The sequence below is a fragment of the Ovis aries genome, chromosome 9, assembly GCF_016772045.2.
Source record: "Ovis aries strain OAR_USU_Benz2616 breed Rambouillet chromosome 9, ARS-UI_Ramb_v3.0, whole genome shotgun sequence".
In the NCBI taxonomy this organism is placed as follows: Eukaryota; Metazoa; Chordata; class Mammalia; order Artiodactyla; family Bovidae; genus Ovis; species Ovis aries.
The window spans coordinates 82,109,726-82,122,349 of record NC_056062.1 but is presented as its reverse complement, the minus strand read 5'-3'; the positions used below and the strand labels follow the sequence as shown (position 1 = coordinate 82,122,349).

General features: G+C 41.9%; 1 protein-coding gene across 4 annotated transcripts in view; it reads left to right on the top strand.

Annotated features, from left to right (window-relative positions):
• The first annotated feature begins 3,962 nt into the window (after window positions 1-3,962).
• Window positions 3,963-12,624, top strand: part of PLEKHF2 (pleckstrin homology and FYVE domain containing 2) — a 105,232-nt gene continuing 96,570 nt past the window's right edge. For all 4 annotated transcript variants that reach the window (XR_009595092.1, XR_009595093.1, XM_027973206.2 and 1 more), the window contains exon 1: window positions 3,963-4,234. The gene's annotated coding sequence lies outside the window, so the exon portion shown is untranslated. The remainder of the gene's footprint in view (window positions 4,235-12,624) is intronic.

Below are 12,624 nucleotides of genomic sequence, written 5' to 3'. Positions count from 1 at the left end.
TGTGCAGCATGCAGATCTTAGTTCCCCAATTAGGGATTGAACTCAAGCTTCCTGCACTGGAAGGCAGAGTCGCAACCATTGGACTGCCAGGGAAGTCCCAGGAACTTAATTTTTTATTTCTTTTTGGTTCGCTGGGTTCTTCTGTCGCTGCACTCGGGCTTTCTTTAGCTATGGTGAGCAGGGGCTACTGTTGGTTGCGGTGCCAGGACTTCTCATTGCAGTGGCTTCTCTTTTTGCAGAGCACAGACTCCTGGGGCATGGGCTTCAGTAGTTGACGCTACAGGGCTCTAGAGTGTGGGCTTGGTAGTTGCCATGCATGGGCTTGAGTTACTTCAAGGCAAGGGAAATCTTCCCAGATCAGGGATCCAACCTGTGTCTGCTGCATTGGAAAGTGGATTCTTATTCACTGTATCACCAGGGAAATCCCCCCAGGAATGAACATTTTAATTTGAATAACTACACTTTCTTAAAGCGTTAGTCGCTCAGTCGTGTCAGACTCTTTTCAACCCTGTAGACTGTAGCCCGCCAGGCTCTTCCATGGAATTCTTCAGGCAAGAAAACTGGAGTCAGTAGCCATTCCCTTCTCCAGGGAATCTTCTAGACCCAGGGATTGAACTCAGGTCTCCTGCATTGCAGGCAAATTCTTTACTGTCTGAGCCACCAGAGAAGCCCCCCAATGTGTGCATATATTATATATATTATTTTATACATAATTAATTATATATATATAATTTACATTTATAGCCCTTCCCATGTACCAGGCACTATGCTGTACAAATATTAACTCAATATCTTCATATGATGCTGTGAGGTAGATAATTTAAATATCCTAATGTTACAAATGAAGAAACTAAGGCAAAATTTGGGTGTGGCCAAGGACACAGGTTGTTGTTCAGTCCCTGTTAGTGTCTGACTCTGCGACCCAATGGACTGCAGCATGCCAGGCTTCCCTGTCCTTCACCATCTCCTGGAGCTTGCTCAAACTCATGTCCATTGAGTTGTGATATCATCCAAACATCTCATCCTTGCCATCCCCTTCTCCTTCTGCCCTCAATCTTTCCCAGAATCAGGATCTTCTCCAATGAGTTGGCTCTTCGAGTCAAGTGGCCAAAGTATTGGAGCAAGGGACTCTCAAGAGTTCTCCAGCACCACAGTTTGAAAACATCAATTCTTCGGTGCTCAGCCTTCTTTATGGTACAACTCTCACATCCATACATGACTACTGGAAAAACCATCGCTTTGACTAGATGGAACTTTGTTGGTAAAGTGATGTCTCTGCTTTTTAATATGCTGTCTAGGTTTTTCATAGCTTTTCTTCCAAAGAGCAAGGGTCTTAATTTTATTAAGCTTCAGTCACTGTCTGCAGTGATTCTGGAGTCCAAGAGGATAGCATCTGTCACTGTTTCCATTTTTTTCCTATTTGCTGTGAAGTGATGGGATTGGATGCCATGATCTTGGTTTTTTGAATGTTGAGTTTTAAACTAGCTTTTCCACTCTCCTCTTTCACCCTCATCAGGAGGCTCTTTAGTTCCTCTTTGCTTTCTTTCTGGCATTAGAATGGTGACATCTGCATATCTGAGGTTGTTGGTATTTCTCCTGGCAATCTTGATTCCAACTTGTGAGTCATCCAGCTTGTCATTTCACATGATGTACTCTCTGCATATAAGTTAAATAAGCAGGGTGACAATATACAGCCTTGACATACTCCTTTCCCAATTTGGAACCAGTTCATTCCATGTCCGGTTCTAACTGTTGCTTCTTGAAGTACTGCATTTTGGACTCTTTTTGTTAACTATGAGGGCTATTCCATTTCTTCTAAGGGATTCCTGCCCACAGTGGTAGATATAATGCTCATCTGAATTAAATCTGCTCATTCCCATCTATTTTAATTAACTGATTCCTAAAATATTGATGTTCACTCTTGCCATCTCCTGCTTGACCACATCCAACTTACCTTGATTCATGGACCTAACATTCCAGGTTCCTATGTAATAGTGTTTTCTACAACATCGGACCTTACTTTCACCACCAGACACATCCACATCTGAGCATCATTTCTGCTTTGGCCCGCCTCTTCACTCTTTCTGGAGCTATTTCTCCACTCTTCCCCAGTAGCATATTGGGCACCTACCAATCTGGGAGGGGGGGGGCTCATCTTCCTATGTCATATCTTTTTGCCTTTTCATACTGTGTAGCTGGTGACAAAGCCAAACTATGAGTAGTCCTTTTGGCTGCTAAGTCCATGCTTTTTGTTGTTGTTTACTCACAAAGTCATGTGACTTTTGCAACCCAGTGGACTGTAGCCCACCAGACTCCTCTGACCATGGAATTTCCCAGGCAAGAATACTAGAGTGGGTTGCCATTTCCTTCTCCAGGGAATCTTTCTGACCCAGGGATTAAACCCACATCTCCTGTATTGACAGACAGAGTCAACCACTTAGCCAGGAGGGAAGTCCCCATGACATTTATGGTAAGATAAATAAATATATTGGGAGGTGAGAGAGGGCAAACATTTTTACTAATAGGTGAGTGATCAAAAATGTTTCCTGTCACTTTAGACTAGACCTTAGACAACTGATCTGACATAGCAATTCCTAATCTCAAACTTAAAGGAATCTTGGAGGTAAATCCATCCTTCTTTCCACTGACAGAGGCTGTTCTGTATGCAGAGGAGGAATGAGGCAAAATTAAGTTGGGGTATGGTGATGGTTGAAAGGAACATTTGTATTTGTCTACAGATAACTACAGCTAACACTTGTAAAGGTTTCTGTGATGGTGATTTCCTATTTTCCTATTTTAAAAATTCATCCTTGCCAGGTTTGTTTTAGCCACCAATTTTTTTAAAAAAATTTTGTTTCTGACATATTCAAACAGAACAGGATGGCAGGTGGAAGATCTGGGGAGGACAAATCCCAGACCAAAAGAAAGTTGGTTGGAAACAAGACCTGCTTTATGTTCCCTAGGTGGGTGCTCTTTCATGTGGCGTGGGTTCTGATGGCTACAATCAAAGGTAAAAAAAAAAGTTACTATTTCAAAGAAAAGAAAAAACAAAAAAAATGAAGAAAACATATAAAAGAAAAAGAGGTATTTTTTCAAAATCTTGTAATAGATCAGCGGGAAAGATAAAATTTACTCAAATCTAATTTCTGCCTATTCACTTTTTGTTTGAAGTGAATATGCAGTCTTCCTCACCCCTCACCAGGCCCACAGTCCTTATCTACCTTAGGCATCTTTTACGTCTCCACGGACCCACCAGCACACTTTGCTGCGGTATAAATGAAGGGGCACGTTCAACCTTATATACCATCATCACTGTTTCCAGGTGTGTGAAGTACGTTTGTGGTATCACAGAAAATTTGGGGAAAGACCAGAATTCTAAGTCAGGGAATAAACGCATCACTTAAAAGGCTGTGCGGAGTATGCGGGGTATGTTTTGCCGCCGTCGTTTCCTGTGTTTCAAGCGGTAGGATTTTTAGGGCAAGCAAGTGGAACACGTGAGGGGGCAGGATCGGGCGCGCTAAGAGGATGTAGCAAACACGTCTAGCCGGACGCCTTGGGCAGCTAAATCCAAAGCTTTCATTTCCCGGTCGCGGAAAGTTCCTGAATTCCCCGCAGAGGCCCGTTCGGGGTGAGAGGAAAGGGGCCCAGCCCTCCTTCCATTTTTATAGCGTCGTTAAGCACTTCCCTAGGAGGTGAACTGTCCTTTCAGAGGGCTCGCCTGCGCCAGGCAGCCCAGGTAAAAGACGTCGCACGTGTAGCCAATCCACGTCAGGGCGCGCGCCCTCAACTCCGAGCAGAGGAGCCAATCCCGAGCCCCAGCCTCCCAGGCGGGTGTGGCCTCCGCGTTGGCCCCGCCCCCTCGGGCCCGGCGCGCGGGACGGCCCGGGCGGGGCGAGAGAGCAGGCCAGAAAGGGTGGGGAGCGAGCGCTGGGGGTGTGATCGCGCCCGCGCCCGCGCCCGGCGTGTGGGTGGCGGCGCGCTTCTGCGCGCGCGCGCAGGGGAGAGGCCAGCCCCGGCGGCCGTTGTGGGCTTCGACTGGAGGGGCGGGAGGGTCACCTGCGAGCGTCTGCGACGCCCGCCCGCCCGCCCGCCGCGTCCGGATCGCGCCGGCTGCGCGGGGCCGCTGGCTGCACACCCTGCGAAGCTGGGGCGGGAGGCAAGGAGAGTCCGCGCGCGGCGCCCGGGAAGAGGAGAAGTCGGACCTTCGCCGCTGCGGCCGTCCGCGCCCGGCTGGGTAGGTGAACCCCGGGCTTGGTCGTCGGGCGGCCCCCCGGAGGGCCGGGAGAAGAGAAGCGAAACTTTCCCTGCGCTTCCCCGCCGCGGTCCCCGGGCCGTCGGCGGCGCGGGGAGGTGTCGTCGTCTCGGGCGGCGGCGGCGGCGGCGGCGGCGGCCGACGCCATGTTGGGGTCTGTGAGAAACGGGGCGCTCCCGGGCGGCTCCCCGCTCCCTAAGGGGCCGCGGCCGCCCGCCGGAGGGCTCGCGGGCCGCAGGGAGGGCCGCGCGGGTGGTTGTCCGGCCCGCGGGGAGGGGGACCCCGAGGTCCGGCGAGAAGTTGTGAGGGCGTGAAGACGGGTGTCCGTCGTCGCCACTGGCGTCTTGGGGTGCCAGCATCTTTCTGTCCAGAAAGTTTGAAGGGTCTGGGCATCAGAGACCTTGTAACTTGAGCAGCGTCTTTTTATGGGGTTTGAGGCAAAAAATTTAAAAAAAAATGGCACCGCACGATTTGCCCTGATAGAAGGGCTGAGTCTGACGCCTTACTTATTTGGAGTCTTTTAAAGTCGTATGCCAAAGTTTTTCTTTAACATATTTGTTGGGAGGCCGACAGCTTGCTGTTCATGCGACTTGAATACCCGGTGCGCTCTTACTACGTTGTAATAGTAACTTGGGAGTGTGCGGTGAAAAGAACGAGCAGTATGAAGGTTACAGACAACCAAGCTCTTCTCTGTAATTCATAGACTCGATTTGTTGATTTTTTAGTGCGTTACTGAAGAAATTCAGCTAAGAAAGCCAGGACCGTTCACTGAGAGAAAGGCATGTGTTGTTCCCTTAAGAATAAGGTGAAGTGATCTTGACATTGTGAAGTTTTCCCCCTCCGTTTGGTTCTATAAAGGTGCATGCCTACCGTGTTCTGAGCATTTACATTTTTCTGTACTCCGGTAGCTCATGGGGTCCTCGGGTTAATTCAGTATTAACGAAGGCTTCTGTTTTTAATCTCTTCGGGTCCTCCCAGCATTGGAGGTGAATGGTATTAAGTTACGTATTTGGAAAGCACATGTAATCGCCTCAAAAAATAAAACTGGTGCACTGACCAAGGCATCAAAAAAGATTCAGCTTGAATCAGCCCAGTAAATGAATGTCAATTACTAGTTTTAATAAAGGCATCTGGGCTTCCAAATTTCTGTTAATTGTATTGAGAGCATTCTTAATCACAAACAAGATAAATACTTCAACATGTCTTGGAGAATTTCTCTTCTTAATCTGTAGGTAAAAATAGAACTTCTGCTCAGATTTGATTGCTAATATTCTTAGTTTTTTTTTTTTTTTTCAAGTGTAAGGTGATTGCCATTATACATATGTTTTTCTGGATGAAAAGTTACCCAGAATAGAGGTGATTTAACTAATGTCACAAATCTAGCGAACAACTTGGTAGTTAACTGAGGTCTTATAACTGAAACCTTCTCATTTTTCTTAACTTTGCAGGATACTTAAATCATTCCCGTGGAGCAGTTTCTGTCCATTTTGTTTTCTCCGTCCTAGCTTCTCTTTCTGATTTTAATTTAGTTCCTTAGTGAGTGTGTGTGTATTTCCTAGGAATTTCCCTCATTTCCAAGGTTTTATGTACTGAGAGTTTTCCTCTTAAAAATACTCAGCCTATGCTCTTGAAAACTTTTTTGCACAGTTCTCCTTATCTCACTCCCTTTTCTCCCCAAGAATAAGTCACTTATCTATCCAGATGCATCCCAGTAAATATTACATTTTTCTGCCATGGCACTTCCTCAACAGAAAGCATTACATGAGCTCTGATTTGCCTCTTCATCCTCAGGGTGCTGAGAACATGATGCTCAGAAAAGGCTTGAATGGATGAATACACATACACTTTTTGTAAATATACTTCATGAATTTCTTTTTAAGTTGCATTTCTAAGAGTGAAAGTAGTTAGATCTTTTCTAATTGCCCCTCCCCCCCCGTCCTTTTTTTTTGAGATTTTACCTTAGTAACTCAACTAATTTTGGGCCAGGGGTACAGAACTTGAATGTTTATGAAATTTCCAAGTAGATATAATCAAAGAAGCAGCAGCAGTGGATCAGCAAAAAGATAGTAATCATACTTTTAAAGTGCAACTGTATTTAGTGTTTGCACTGGGTAGAAATAGTTAATGCCTTAAAATTTTGAAGATCATGTTTATACATTTAAGTTATTTGATGGAACACCCTAATTTCTCTTGTCACTTACTGTTTTGCTAGAATTGTCTTAGAATTTCGTTTTAGAACATCTTGCTTATTGGAAAACGTAAACATTGCTTTTCTATTTATGAATTTATCTTTGGAACCAGCTTTGTACACCAGCTGCGTGCTTAATAGCAAGGTGTATGTTGGCTTAAGTGAATAAAATGTACTCCGTAGATACACTCTCACAGTGCTATTTTAAATTGCAAACCCTCCCTAGGTGGTGGTCTGTAATTCTGTAATGAAATTACTGTAAAATTTGGGGTTAATTCCTTGTTCCCATAATTTTCTCTCCATTCAACCCATAAATCACAAACTTTGTGCTTTGCTTGGGGGTGGGAGGAGAGGGGGACCTGGGAAGAGAACAGAAGGCATTCAAGTAGTTGCTGTGAGTGCTGGAGAAAGCAAGTTACATGTAGGGTGGATTGGAACAAAATCAAACCAAACCTCAATTCTAGCTGGGCTCCATTCTAGCTTGTGACTCTTGTATCTTGAACAGGTCACTTCATTTCTTTAACCTTCATTGAACTTATTTGTAAAATGGACACAGAAACATTTGCCTCCCAGTGTTTACTAAGATGTTTGTGGAAGTGCTTGGTGCAGGATGTTCAGGAGGTTAATCAGCAAATGAGCACAGTGGCAGTGAGTTATAGGGAAGGAGCCTTTAGAAATACCTAGTTCAGTTCTCAACTTTGGCCACACATTAGAATTCCCTGAGTAGCTTCTTAAAAATACTTGATGCTTGAATCCCACCCTTCAACAAATTAATTACAATTACTGGCTTTGGAATCAAAGTATAGGTAGCTTTGCCAGTTTTTTTTTTTTTTTTTTGGTCTCTTTGTTTTAATGTGCAGTCAGGGTTGAGAACCATTCATTTAATTCAGTCTCTCATCTCCTTATTCTGTTCATTTTGTGGTTGAATAAAGTGCAGAGAGAGGTTAAGTACCAGCCAAATTCCTGTCAGGTTAGAAAGAATGAATTTGGAAGAAAGTGCAGTGCACAGAGATTAAAGTAATAGTTACCTTTATTTCAGGCCAGAAAGGCCACATTCAGAGCTACAGTTCACTAAGTCCAGGGACCTTTATCTCCATTTTACATTAATGACCTACATGAATGACTGTGTTCTTCAACCTTGTCATCATTTAGACCTCAGGTCTCAAACTGTGACCAGAGATTGTCATTCCAGAGCCTTTGTATTTTTCCATCCTATCCAGTGAACCAACTTTCTGTCCTCATGGTCTCCTGCAGTCCTCCCAGGCTGTTAGTTTTCTTCCTTTTTCCCAATCTTGAATTCTGTAGTTCATATACTATGAACCCACTAGTACCACACAGTCCTTCTCTCCTTGACCTTATATTACTGGTCAATTTTCAACTTGTAAATATCACCTTTCACTTTTTCTTTAGTCCCTGCCTAGCACCCCCGAAAAAAGCACATCTATCATGACTGTTAAATATTTGTTCTCCAGCTGCCTGTGTGTTAGTTCACTTCTAATTTTTTTTCATCCCAAAGTTGACTCATTTTCTTTATTGCCTTTTCACTCCTAACTCAGGTTGCTAAACCCAGTCTTGAAACACTTGACTCTTAACAGATGACCTTGCTTCCTTCTATGGATTTTATGATGTGAATTTTCTGTTTTCTTCTTTGCATCAACTCTTTCATCTTTTTTCTTTACATTCCATTTAATTCTTTATACTTGTTTTGTTTAAACAGTAGTTGAAGAAAAAAAACTTCTTGTATTCTTCTGCATTGGCAGGTGGATTCTTTACCTACTGAGCCACCTAGGAAGCCCCTAATTATACCCATAATTTTGTGTTCATTTTTCTAAATATTCTTTGTATTTTGTTAATTTAAAACCCATTTCTTTGTTTATGAGAATATGTTCAATATAAAATAATTAGTATCAAAATATTTCACCCTAGTATCAATACTTAGAGATAACCAGTAGTACTGAATCTTTGGTGGGTGTCTTTCCAGAATTTAAAGAAAAAGAGTTATATTGTATGTGCTGTTTCAGTTCAGTTCAGTTGCTCAGTTATGTCTGACTCTTTGCGACCTCATGAATCACAGCACACCAGGCCTCCCTGTCCATCACCAACTCCCCGAGTTCACTCAGACTCATGTCCACCAAGTCGGTGATGCCATCCAGCCATCTCATCCTCTGTTGTCCCCTTCTCCTCCTGCCCCCAATCCCTCCCAGCATCAGAGTCTTTTCCAATGAGTCAACTCTTCGCATGAGGTGGCCAAAGTACTGGAGTTTCAGCTTCAGCATCATTCCTTCCAAAAGAAATCCCAGGGCTGATCTCCTCCAGAATGGACTGGTTGGATCTCCTTGCAGTCCAAGGGACTCTCAAGAATCTTCTCCAACACTTTAGAAGCTTTTATTTCATAAACTGCCGTATTTAACAGTTTTCCACTTTAAACATTAATCTGTTTTCTCTGAAGTGCTATCTAAAAATCATTGTATGGATTTGCCGTAATTTTTTTTGTTGAACGTTTAGGTTTTTTCTGACTTTCCAGCATTATAAACAAAGCTAGAGTGAATATCTTCATGTGAACAACTTTGTACACTGGTATAAGTATTTTTTGCATATATTCTTGGAAGTAGAATGGTGGAAACTTTTTAAAGTGCTTACATTGCCAAAAATGGCATTTTGAAAGGCTATTCCAGTATACTCTCAAGACTGTGCATGCTCATTTTCTCCACATCTTAGGTGAATAATACATCATTTAAATTTTTATTTCATTGATTAGCACTGAGAGCCAATGTTTTCATTTACTGGTTGTTTTCATTTGTTCCCTGATAGCTCATTTGGTAAAGAATCTGCCTGCAATTCGGGAGACCTGGGTTCAGTCCCTAAGTTGGGAAGATCCCCTGAAGAAGGGAAAGACCACCCACTCCAGTATTCTGGCCTGGAGAATTCCATGCTCCCTATAGTCCATGGGGTCCCAAAGAGTTGGACATGACTGAGTGACTTTCGCTTTTCACTTCATTTGTTCCTTTGGAAATTGCCATTTGTATCTTACCCATTTTGGGGGGGGAACATTTTCCTTTTATCTCATTGATTTATGGGAGCCCTTTATATATTAAAAATGTGATCCTTTGCCACATTGTGCAACAGTTTTTCTTTAACTTTAATTCTCCCCTCCCTCAGTGTTGAAGTTTAAAATGTTTTAAATGTTTAAAATGTAGTAAAATGTTTTCTTTTATGATATTTGGCTTTTTAAAAAAAATTGGCTGCATGAAGTCTCAGTTGTGGCATGCAGGGAACTTCATTGTGGCAGCGCAGGCTCCGTAGTTACAGTGGTCAGGCTTTGTTGCTCCATGTGGTATCTTAGTTTGGATTCTTAGCCACTAGACCGCCAGGGAAGTCCTTATATTTGGTTTTTTAAATGTTATATTTAGCCATTCCTTTCTAGGGCTAGAAATTTAGGTTCTGTTTATCGCTATTAGAGTTGATGCCACAGGGAAGACTTTTGTTTTACAGCCCCCTACTACCACCCCCAAGAGTTTTATTTTTCAGGATAAACTTCTGTGGTTAAAAATTCCAGGGTCAAAACCTCTGCTTTCTGAAATATTACTATATCTTACCTTTAGTCCTTAATTTTTTTCCCCACGTTTCCCAGTGCTTATTGTGGCCTTTTGGCACAATGAGTTTATTTAGTCTCTGAGACTTGTAGGACCTGTGAGAGCATGTTGAAAAGGTGCTTTGTGCTCTCTTGTCTCCTTCTTTCTTCTCTTGCTTCTTCTCCTGCTTTTTAAACTAGGCATTCCCCAAAGGTTAGTCCCCTGTCCTCTCCTCTCATTCACAGCAGCCACAGTCATCTCTTCACAGATGACTCTTAAATCCCTTTATGTCCTGGAGCTTCCTGCTTTTCTTGGTGTTTCTGTTGTCTGATAGATGTTTGTCTGATAGATACCCTGAAGGTACTTCAAGATAAGTATGTCCCAGAATGATTTCTTCTCCCTCCTGGAACAAAGCTAGCATCTGATCTGCCCAATGGATTATACTTAAACCTTTGAAGTTATCTTACATTCAGTTTCAAACACATTCACTTGGTAGCTAAAGCCTTTCTGCCTTACCTCAGTAATCTCTCTTTTTTCCATCTTCCCCTTTTTATTTCTGATGTCAAATTTGTGGCTTAGACTTGTTACCTTTCGTTAAGAGAATATTGTAATATACCCTTGCCTTTTTTTTTTTTTTTTTTGCCTTCAGTATTGCGTAGTCTCATCATGTGTTCTGCCTCTGTGTGCTTACTAATATTTTCCTAGTTAAAAACCTTCGTCTTCCCATTGCCTATATAGTAAAGTCTAAGCTGGTCAGTCTGATGCCTGGTTTCCTTTGTATTTTGGCTCTTCAGTATCTTGCCAGATTTCTACTTTACCGCTATACATTCCCCAGACCCTGCTTCCTCCAGCCCGGGCTCAGTTATTTCCTTATTGTATTTGAACACCATCATCTTCTTTATCTCTCTCTCTTGTAAATAGTTTGACTTTCGCTCTAAGGCCTAGCTTGAATTTCTAGTCATTTAAGAGTTGTTTCTAAATATTCCCTCTGATCAAAGTTACCTCCCAACCATAATCTTTGCCCTGAGGTTTCATCACTCTTTTTATTTTTCTAATTAAAAAAATTTTATGTTTTGGTTTGTTTTTCCTCTGCTCCTTTAGACTTTGCGTGCACAGATTTGAGGTAATCGTATTCCTCCGTTCATAGCACATGGTATGCGTACCAAACACTTTCTTGTTTTGTTTCTTTCCTTATCAGTGTCTCCCATCCTCTTTCCTTTGGAAACATACCCTGATGTATAACACATGAATTACATATATCTGTGTATGTAAGCTTGGTGACTACTTTTCCTCACAAAAATTGTGAGTTTTGAGTACTTCAACCTTTGTACAAAGTGATCAGTAAATTTTTTTTTTACTTGAAATTGATTGAAAATTGCTGATTTTACTAGCTTCCATATTGCTTACACTACGAACCCAGGGATTTAATTTCAGTTTTACTCCTCCACATCTAATTAGTTATGGCAGTCCTGAACCTTATCAGTTTTTTCTTTTCCTGTTGCGAACTTCAGACTCGCCTCAACTTTCCCCTTTTGTAGTAATTTTTCAGCGGGGTCCTGCTTTCAGTCTCTCCTTTCTGAAATCTTTCATTGTTTCCACAGTTATCTTAGAAGAATCCAGATCAGATCAGGCCACTCATTGCTAAGGCTTTGAAAAGAACCCACAGGAATCAACAAGATCTCTCCCCTGTTTTTCTCCACTATTTTTCCACTAAATAACTTCTTCTGCTAAATAACTCTTATACTGCCTCTTCTGCAGCTGTACATGTAACTTTTTTTTTTCCAGGGGAGGTGGGGGAAACACTTCATTTTAAAAATTAGGAGTCCTTACAGTTCTTCTGGTTTTAAAAGTAAGGAGTGGAGTACATGTAACTTTTTTACAACACATTTTTACTTGTAGGGCTTTATGCCTTATCATTTTTTTTTGTCTTTTGAAGTTTAACTTTTTTTTCCACAGCCTGTTTCAAGTGTTCACCTGCTACATTCTTCCTTACCACTTTTTAAAATTATAGTATTTATTTCATTGTGTTTTTTATTGAAACTTTTTGGAAACATGTCTTAATTCCCAGTGTCTGGTTCATTCTTTTATCCCTTTAATACAAAGCATAAAGTCTTGAATTAATGAGATTGTAACTACTGTTAGGGCTATAATGGGTACTGGCTTTATTTTTCAAATATTATACAATGATTTAACAGCTGTCAGCACTGTACAGCTGCCCTTGTACAAATACTTTCTGAAATGATGCAGTTTTTTAATCTGAAATTTGTTGATGAAATATGCATACATCATCATTTTTTATTTGCTAACTAAACAGCTGTGCTTTTTGGCAAGAGAAGAAATCATTTTTATATATTATCATGAGATTGAGACTTTAAAAGCAGGATCTGCTATGCTCAACACTCAGAATTCATAATTAGATACTACAGTTAAATAGACCAGAACATTTGCTGTAAATTTAAAATCTGTGGGCCTAGTGAAGCATTTGATGTGTGGGGTGTGGTTCCTGTTTTGTGTGAAAATTAGTACTGTGAATGTCAAAAGTGATGTATTTGATTTTTATAAAACCCAAGATTGAGAAGTTGCTGCCACTTTTAACTGCTCAGTGCACATTG